The following is an 8,799-nucleotide window of genomic DNA, read 5'->3' on the forward strand; positions in this document are numbered from 1 at the left end:
TATGAAATGAAACCAAGAATTAGGCATTATTTCTAAAACTAAACCAATAGGTGAAAACTATTTATGAAACTGGACCAAAAACTAGACACTATTTATGAAACTAGACAAAAAAAAGGTAATATTTATGAAATTATACCAATTACTATACACTATTTATGAAATGGGAGCCAATAACTAGGCACTATTTATGAAACATGACCAAGAACTTGGCACTATTTATGAAACTAGACCATTAAATAGTGTAGAATTGTTCAGTTTCATAAATAGTGTTTAATTTCATAAATAATGTTCAATTTTTTAAATAGTGTTTAGTTTCATAAACAGTGTCTGTGATGGACACAACGTTAGAAAAATTATTTTGAACATATGGGAAGGGGGTATTGTCAAAAGTTTAGAAAAACTATTTTGGGCGTCCAAAGAATGCCTCTGCACACCATGTTTCTTCGAAAGGTCACTTATTCTATTACCATTCTCCTCTGAAGGTGAGTTTGAGCAACTCAATCCAAATTTTTCAATAACGTAAATAAATTTTTTTGCGTAAACAAATATCATTGTAATAAAAAATGTTTGAGGTCTACTTTGATCAAAATTAAGCTCAAATTTAGTTTAAAACTGGATGGGAAATGATTTTCACAATCTATTTTTAGCTTCTCACACCTCTTTATTTATTTATGATAATCAGATTGAATAAATCAAGCAGAATCAAATATTAGAAATAATAAGTGTGTTAGAGGCTAAAAACTCTGTGTGAATTCACTACCCAAATTGTAATTGGGCCCAGTATTGGGCGACGATGTATGACACAAGTTTCTTTGGGCTGGATCGGTTGATTGTTTTTTCCTTCATTCGGTCATGGGATGGGTTCCATTGCTATTTTATTTTGCACATTTCCATGCTTCTTATTCCTGCCAGTCCAATTTCCATGGAAGCTAAGAAATTACGACATACAATAAGACACTGTAATTGAGCTTTTTTAAATACGATTGTATTAAACTGATTAACAATACGAAGAGTGGTCAAACGCCTTATACTCCATACAAGGTTCCTTTTTTCATAGATGTGAAGTTCATTCTCAATATTAGCACTACGGCCTGATGATACTTAATTATGTCTTATTTATTGTGTGACTTAACTCAAATCCTCACTCCCTCAATATTTTTATATAAAGCAAAATAAAAATAAAAATAACAGTGAGTAGTGTAAGCAGTCCAAGTTAACCACATTCCAGCACCCAAGTGGTCAAAACTGAAGATACTGAGAAGAATAATTAACTGCATGCATCATATTCAAGAGTAACTCGTTCAATTGTGTCTTGCATGATTAGTTATCCACTAATTTACGTAATACATAATTAGTTGTTAATAATTTATATCTTTGAAGACGCAGCTGTTTGCGTGACCAAGTAGTTTTTAGAATTGTTGGATGGTAGGAAGCAACCTCCAAGTTAGTCTCCCCATTTCCTACTACCCAACTTATCTGAAATAGTTTTTGATGTCCTTGATCGTCGGTAGCATTTTTTGGTAATCCAGCTTTGAAGACGTAACCATTGACACACGATCTGTGCAGTTTTTTTTAGCAAAATTTTTTGATGGCGGTTGGAAGGCATTGACCGTAATGATCTCAACAGCTTAACAGAACGCTAAACAACAATAATTAGCCCACTAATCGGACGATGAAATAGTTAACCAGCCCACTAATTAAACAACAAGAGTTCGACCCCCTCTAATATACTTGTCAGTGCATAGACCTCCTCCCCTCATGAGTTAAGATCTTCAATAGGGAATTCAAATTTGAGATGCAAAATAATTCACATTCCATTTCACATTTTCGGGAGATGTGAATGAAGGTTCTATTCAATGCGAGGAATGTAAATTTGATATTCCATTTAACTTTCTCTTTAAGATTAACGGGATCCATCACCAGAAGATGTAAAAAATAATGTAAATTTAATTTGTATTTACATCGTTTGTCGAAGTTAGATAATTTATATTTCGTCATTAGAGAGTTTTTCCGGCGAAGAAAAAATACAAAATGCCTATTCAAGACATTTTACTTTACATCTCCCATTAGAGATGTTCTTATGGATTTTTTTGCTCATTCAATTATAATTTGGAAAAATTACATCTATAGTATATTTTTAATGTTTAATTTATATTAAGACATCACATTTTAAACATTTCAAGCAAAGGCAAAAGTTAATATATGTGAAAGATGACATTATTGACTTTTTTTACTCAAGAGTTCAAGTTACAAAAATACACTTCATTAACATAATTGTTAACATTACAATCGTTCAGATTCTTACCTACTTTTTAATCAGCGTACGCAGCCGTATTCCTTTCCATCTGTACTAAAGCCCCATTGGAACCTTAAGCCCTCCCACCCCTGATGCTTGTGCAATGGTAACGAATGGCTCAATAGAGACGAGTGAGGAAGCGTTGGGAGCATCGGTCGTCTCTTCCTTGACATCATGCTCGACTGTGGTTTTGACGATGCAGCAGCAGCAGGTTTCCGAATCCCCAGTAACTCCTAATTTCTATGTGATTTCCAACCGAACATGGTATAAGCCAAGTCCAAAATCCAAACGTCCACCTTCAATCACCCCCACTTCTTTATCTCAATCAATTATACACGCACACAGAGGCCCTTTAACAAGAGGGATCCTTATTTATTTATTTTAAATAGAGACAACTTATTCACAGTTGAATTGACTTTAATGAAATTATGTGGTTGAAATTAAATCATAAGCCACATAATCTCAATCACACAATTTCATTAAAGTTAAATCCAACGGTCAAGAAGGTGTCTCCATTTTTTTTAGAAAAATAAGAATTCCTCTTGTTAAGGGATTCTTATATATATATATATATATATATATATATATATATATATATATATATATATATATATATATATATATATATATATATATATATATATATATATATATATATATATATCAATTATCTCAATCAGTAGCTGCATGTGTTGAATTAATTGTGTATAATTATATACCTGATGCAAATTTGACATGGACAATCGTCCCTGCCCCTCCATGGTAAATGCATGACCTGAGTTTTTTCAATCATATCTGGAAGATGATTGGAACTGATTTTGCAAAAATGGTCGAAGACGGGTTGAACTGATTAGGTAAAAATAGTCGATGACGGGTTCAATTGATTCTGCAAAAATAATTGAGAACGAGTTGAACTAATTCTGCAAAAATGGTCGAGGACCGATTGAGCTGATTCTGCAAAAATGGTTGAGGACGGTTTGAACTGATTCTTCAAAAATAATTGAGGATGGATCAAACTGATTCTACAAAAATGGGTGAGGACAGGTCGAACTGGATGAGGACAGGTTGAACTGATTCTGCAAAAATAGTCGAGGACGGGTTGAACTACTTCTGGAAAAATGGTAGAGGATAGGTTGAACTAATTCTGCAAAAAGGGATGAGAATTGATTGAATTGATTTTGCAAAGATGGTTAAGGACGGGTTGAACTGATTCTGCAAAAATAGTCGAAGATTGATTGAACTGATTCTGCAAAAATAGTCAAAGATGGTTTGAGCTGATTCTGCAAAAATGGACGAGAATTGATTAAACTGATTATGTAAAAATGGATGAGAATTGATTGAACTAATTCTGGAAGGGTGGGTTGAACTGCTTCTAGTAATAAAAGATACAAACTAATAAAGCTCCCATAAAATTTCAGTTTATAAACTAGTGAAATTCTTTAAAATATAATAAAAAAAATCGTCTCTATATAAAGCTCCCATATAATTTCAGTTTATCAATGGAAATATTCTATTGCTAAACTACGATGGAAATAATCTTTATTTATAATTAGTTAAGTAAATTGTTGATTTAAATATAGTTCATTGTGGCTCAGATTCACAATCTAAAAAATTTACATAAAACAATTGTTAAACAATACACGTATGACAATAGAACAATACGCTCTTAAAGGTTTTTACAAAATGCAGACTTTCCTGGGTTTAGGGTTTACTAATTTACTAGTTTAATTAGGGTTTATTCATTTAAGTTGTTACAATCTGAGGACGCCATCTTTGAACATACGACATGTTTTCTTTCTTTCTTCTCTCTACATTTTTAACATATGATATTTGAAGTTTGAATATAAAAAAAATAACCATCAGGTTCGTCTCCTAAAAAATGATAACCACAGTCCAAATAGTTGAAATTAATTAAAATTAATTAATTGGGTATTAACCAATCAAAACCAATGTGCGTTTGTAGGAGGTAGGTAGCATTGAGGTTGCATCATTCGCTCAGTCATTCGTTAACGTTTCAATTGCTTTAGTTCCGTTCAAGTCACGTTGTTTATTTCAGAGAAATGCTAGCGTCAGTCGTTCACGCATACGTGAAAGATCGATAAATATATAAATAAAACAATTGAATCCCACAAATGACAATTCCCAACTACTACTAGCCAATTATTACGAAAAGCAAGAACAAAAGATCAAGATTCAAAACCCTAGTAGAAGAGAAGAGCAGAGAAAAGGAGAAGAAGAACAATCTTCTTTCTTTCTTCCCTTGCAACTTTAAAAGTAACCGCAACAAGTAACAAGAAGACTGTGGATGACCAAAGTTCTGGGCCCGACCCGACCCATGGTGTGGAGCCCGGCAAGAAAACAAATCAGATATGTCTCACGTGCGAGTGGTGGAGGGGTGGGGAAAGTCGGAGGCTTTCGCAAGGGCCCACAGCCTACGTGTGAGGTGACATGCCACAACTACAACGGCCAATGGTCGGTCGTCGCCATCCTCAGTCGGACGCGACGGTGACATTTCACGTGAAATTTGGGCCATATTTCCGGATCTTTTTAATTAAATTAAGTTAAATTAATTGGAGGGTCCACATTTAAAATATAATAATGTTTTTCGTGTAATGTTTTGTTGCTCCACACTCGTTTTGCTATTTGGAGGGTCCTTGTGATTTGAATTTTTTTTTTCATGTGCTAAATATGATTAGTTAATTTTTGTTCAAAATCCTAAATCTGAATTTAAAGTCAGATATGCTTCACTTACGATCATGAGATCCTTAAGATCTCTAAGAAAATGATCTAACGATGATCTTTTTCCACTTCAATGGAAACGAATCCTCGACGGATCATTTTCCTAGGAATCCTATGGATCTCGTGATCATGACCGTTCATTGTACATCGTACGGTCATAAATCATTTCAAAATTTAAAATTAAATATAAATAGTACCTAACGAAAATTGATCACATGATATACGATAAACTGTTATGATCACATAATCCTTTTTCCACTTCAATGGGAGCAAGCTAGAAGGAGATAACGAGAGCACCCTAGATTAGGGTTTGACTCTAGCTTAGTGCAAGTTTTCAGGAAGCTTACCCCACTTAATAGAAATTAACCATCAATATTAAGAAAAATTAGCTAACTCCATGCATGTATCTCTTTAGATAATACCAGTCTGTCACTCACACATTAGAATCGTTGAAAAAAAAGTTTTAATTTTGTAAAAAGTTATAGTTCTGTTCTTGAGAGATTGTGTGATGTGAAGATGCCATTGTGAATAGTGGCGGGTGCATATTGGGACCAAGGTGGTCTTCCGAGAAATATACATGTGAAAATCTTCTGAGGGTCCTTCAAATGTTTGTTATGATCCTTTTTGTGCACACTAAGTATTTGACAAATTGACTATCTCATGTTACTTCGACAATACTCGACAAATTCTCCCAATAGCCCTCGTCAAATTGCTTCAGCATATATCAATATCTTTTGATACGTGCACAACTTGGTTTAGTTGATAACAACAAGACCATTAAGTGTTCGACAAAATATCTCAACGAATAAACTGAAATTTTCTTTCACGCGCTTCGTGCTCTATTTCTATATACAAAAAAATTATACTTTTAACACTAGGATCCTCCGAAGTTCGTATTTTGAATCCGTCACTGACGGTGAGTGAGCTAATTCTTATAAAAATGGCAGAGTGCAGCATGTGGCTGATATGGATGGATGAGTGTTTTATAGGCATACGTAATATCATTTACCCTAAAAACAAATTTTGCCACTTGGAATTGTTTGATGCTTGAATATTGTTATGTGAACAAAAAATCTTTCATTTAAATTTGTCTTTAAATGGGTCGTCTACTTCAGACACACTTAGGTTTATATTTTCAGTCAATATAGCTAGGTATAAGTTTCATGCCGTGTCGTATTTGCTCTTTTATTTTACACGTTTATATACAGTCACGTAAATACAAATATATATATATATATATATATATATATATATATCTAAATACATAATAAATGTGACAAATTTTATCTTCTCTCATTTTCGATAATTAATCTTATGAGTTAATAAATTGATAATTTAAATTTCTCTCTTATTGACCTTCAATCTGTTAGGGTAGGAATATTGCTAGTGGGCGTTCCTGGCTCGAGCACACTGCTCACCGAGGAGTTGGCACTTTGGTTGATTATTGGTCTCCTGCTCGTGACAAGGCTGCAAGAGGAGAACAAAGTTAGCTTCGAAAATGTGCCTTTGCATAGCCTTAGGTGTAGGCTTAGAGGCTCATAATCAAAACTAACTTTAAGTGCTTAGGCGTGCCACTGTCATCTCTGTATGGCAAATGTAAAACAAGTGTAGTTAAGCCGATTACTTGTGCCCCAAGTTACTTTGACTTCTTGTTATCAAAGGATTGTCGTAGATAGGTTAAGTCTACATTAAGTTCTTTTTTATGCCTTGAGGTTAAGGACTTTTGTTCATCTTGTATGCAGGGCCGGTCCTGTGTTTTTGGGTGCCTAGTGCGAAAGCTCAAAATGTGGCCTTTTTCTAGAGAGTTTGTCGTTAGGATAAGTGAGATTAGTTTCTCGAATTGGCCCTTTTCTACAAGTAAGTCTCTCATTTCTGCATTAAGACCATCCCAAACTCTTGGATCATAAATGTTTAAATGGAAAATAGGTTCAGGAGATTCAATATTTTTCTTTACACCAATATGATCATCATCAACATTTAAATCCACATCACCACCATTTTCATGGTCTTGAGACTCATCACCAACATTTTCTTCTAAATCACTACCATTTTCATGATCATGAGACTCCCCAACAACATTTTGTGGCTCTTCACCAACATCATTTTCTCTCAAATTTTCAACTGACTCATTCTTTGTAGAGAAAAATTTATTAAGAGATCCTCTTAAACTTTCGGCAATTTCGTTATCCTTTGCCTTTTTTTTTCTTTTCATATTACCAGAGAGTTGTTTCCTAAAAGATATGACTTCGATAATTTGTTTGCAAAAATTACCTACATATGATAGAACAAAATTTTCCTATCAAAATTATCATTCCAACACATTATATATTATAAAAACACTAACACATAGTCTAACATATTATAAAAATTGAACCTAAAAATTGGGTTTGAAATGAAATCAAATAATTCAATAATCAATTAGTCAAGAATTCAATTCATCAACAACAATAATTTTATACATCAATTATCAATTTATCATATAATTTTATGTCACTTGCATTGCAAAATTTTATATTAAATTATAAATTGATAATTCAAATTTTAAAAATTAGTTTACCTAAAAACTCAAACAGGTTGATGGTGAGTGAATGCACTTGCAACCAATGCCAATGGTGAATGACCTAGCGGCGCACTGAGCTGAGGAGTGTGGAGGATGCCCTACGGCCCTGCTTGTCTTGCAGCAACCAATGGATTGAGAGAAAGAAAAGGGAGAGGCAGGGGACGGCAGTAGAGAAGTGGGGGATGTAGGGAACAAAAGAGGGGGCGGGGCGTGGGGAATCGGGAAAGGTTGGAAGTATTAGGTATTAGGGTTTAATTGGGACCGAGTGGTCCCTGTTATGTTTTGTTGTGTCTTTTTTTTTTTTCTAATATGCAGCTGGGTCCTTTATGGGCCCTTTTGTTGCTTCTTGGGCTCTTGACAGCCCCTATTTAGGCTGTGCACATTTTTTTTTCATACTTAGTTATATGGGTTTTTTTTTATTTTGATGCCCCCTTCATTTGGGGCCCTGGACAGTTGCCCATGTGGCACTGGGCCTGGGCCATCCCTGCTTGTATGCTTTAAAGAGCAAATGTCCAAATCTGGCTAAATGGTTTTATTTCAATGGTAATGCCCAAATGATAAGCTTTGAACCACTAAAAGACTGGAAATAACTTGAATATATATTGTAGGATACATGATAATACCATATCTATTAAGTAAAGAACAAAACAAAGGGAGTCGGACTAGATTTAACCTTGTCGAGCAAGGTTGAATTTTGTACAGCGTCACTTCTTTGTAAACACAAAGCTTTAGGGAAAAGAAAGGGAGTGAATGGTGAGCAGGGTGAACATAAGAGAATCAATACTACTATGGTTGAGAGAGTAGCAGAGCTATTAAACTAGATAAAAGATGGCTTTTGTGAGGGCTGATCCTGAAAATGACTGAAGTTGGGGGGCTGACTACAGCTTCGTTGATGCAAATCTAACTTTTGAGCAGAGTTTGTATATTTTTTTTTGTTTGGTTGGTTAAGTGTCCTTGTCTTTGGGCATTTTTCCTCATTTTATAACAGAATTAGCCTGACAGCTTGTAACTTGGTTCCTACCCGAAAGCAACTGAGGGGTAGTGACTTATCAGCAATTTACGTACTCTGCCATTCAGAAAGTGCTTTTGGGCTGAGAGTTGGTCGATTTCCATCAAGTGTCACTTCTTTCAAGCCATTAGCCTTTGTATTAATGTGGAACCATCATTTTGCCTTGGGCCGAAAAAATGGGTTTGGTGCTGGGTC

Source organism: Malus domestica, chromosome 03 (assembly GCF_042453785.1).
Source record: "Malus domestica chromosome 03, GDT2T_hap1".
In the NCBI taxonomy this organism is placed as follows: Eukaryota; Viridiplantae; Streptophyta; class Magnoliopsida; order Rosales; family Rosaceae; genus Malus; species Malus domestica.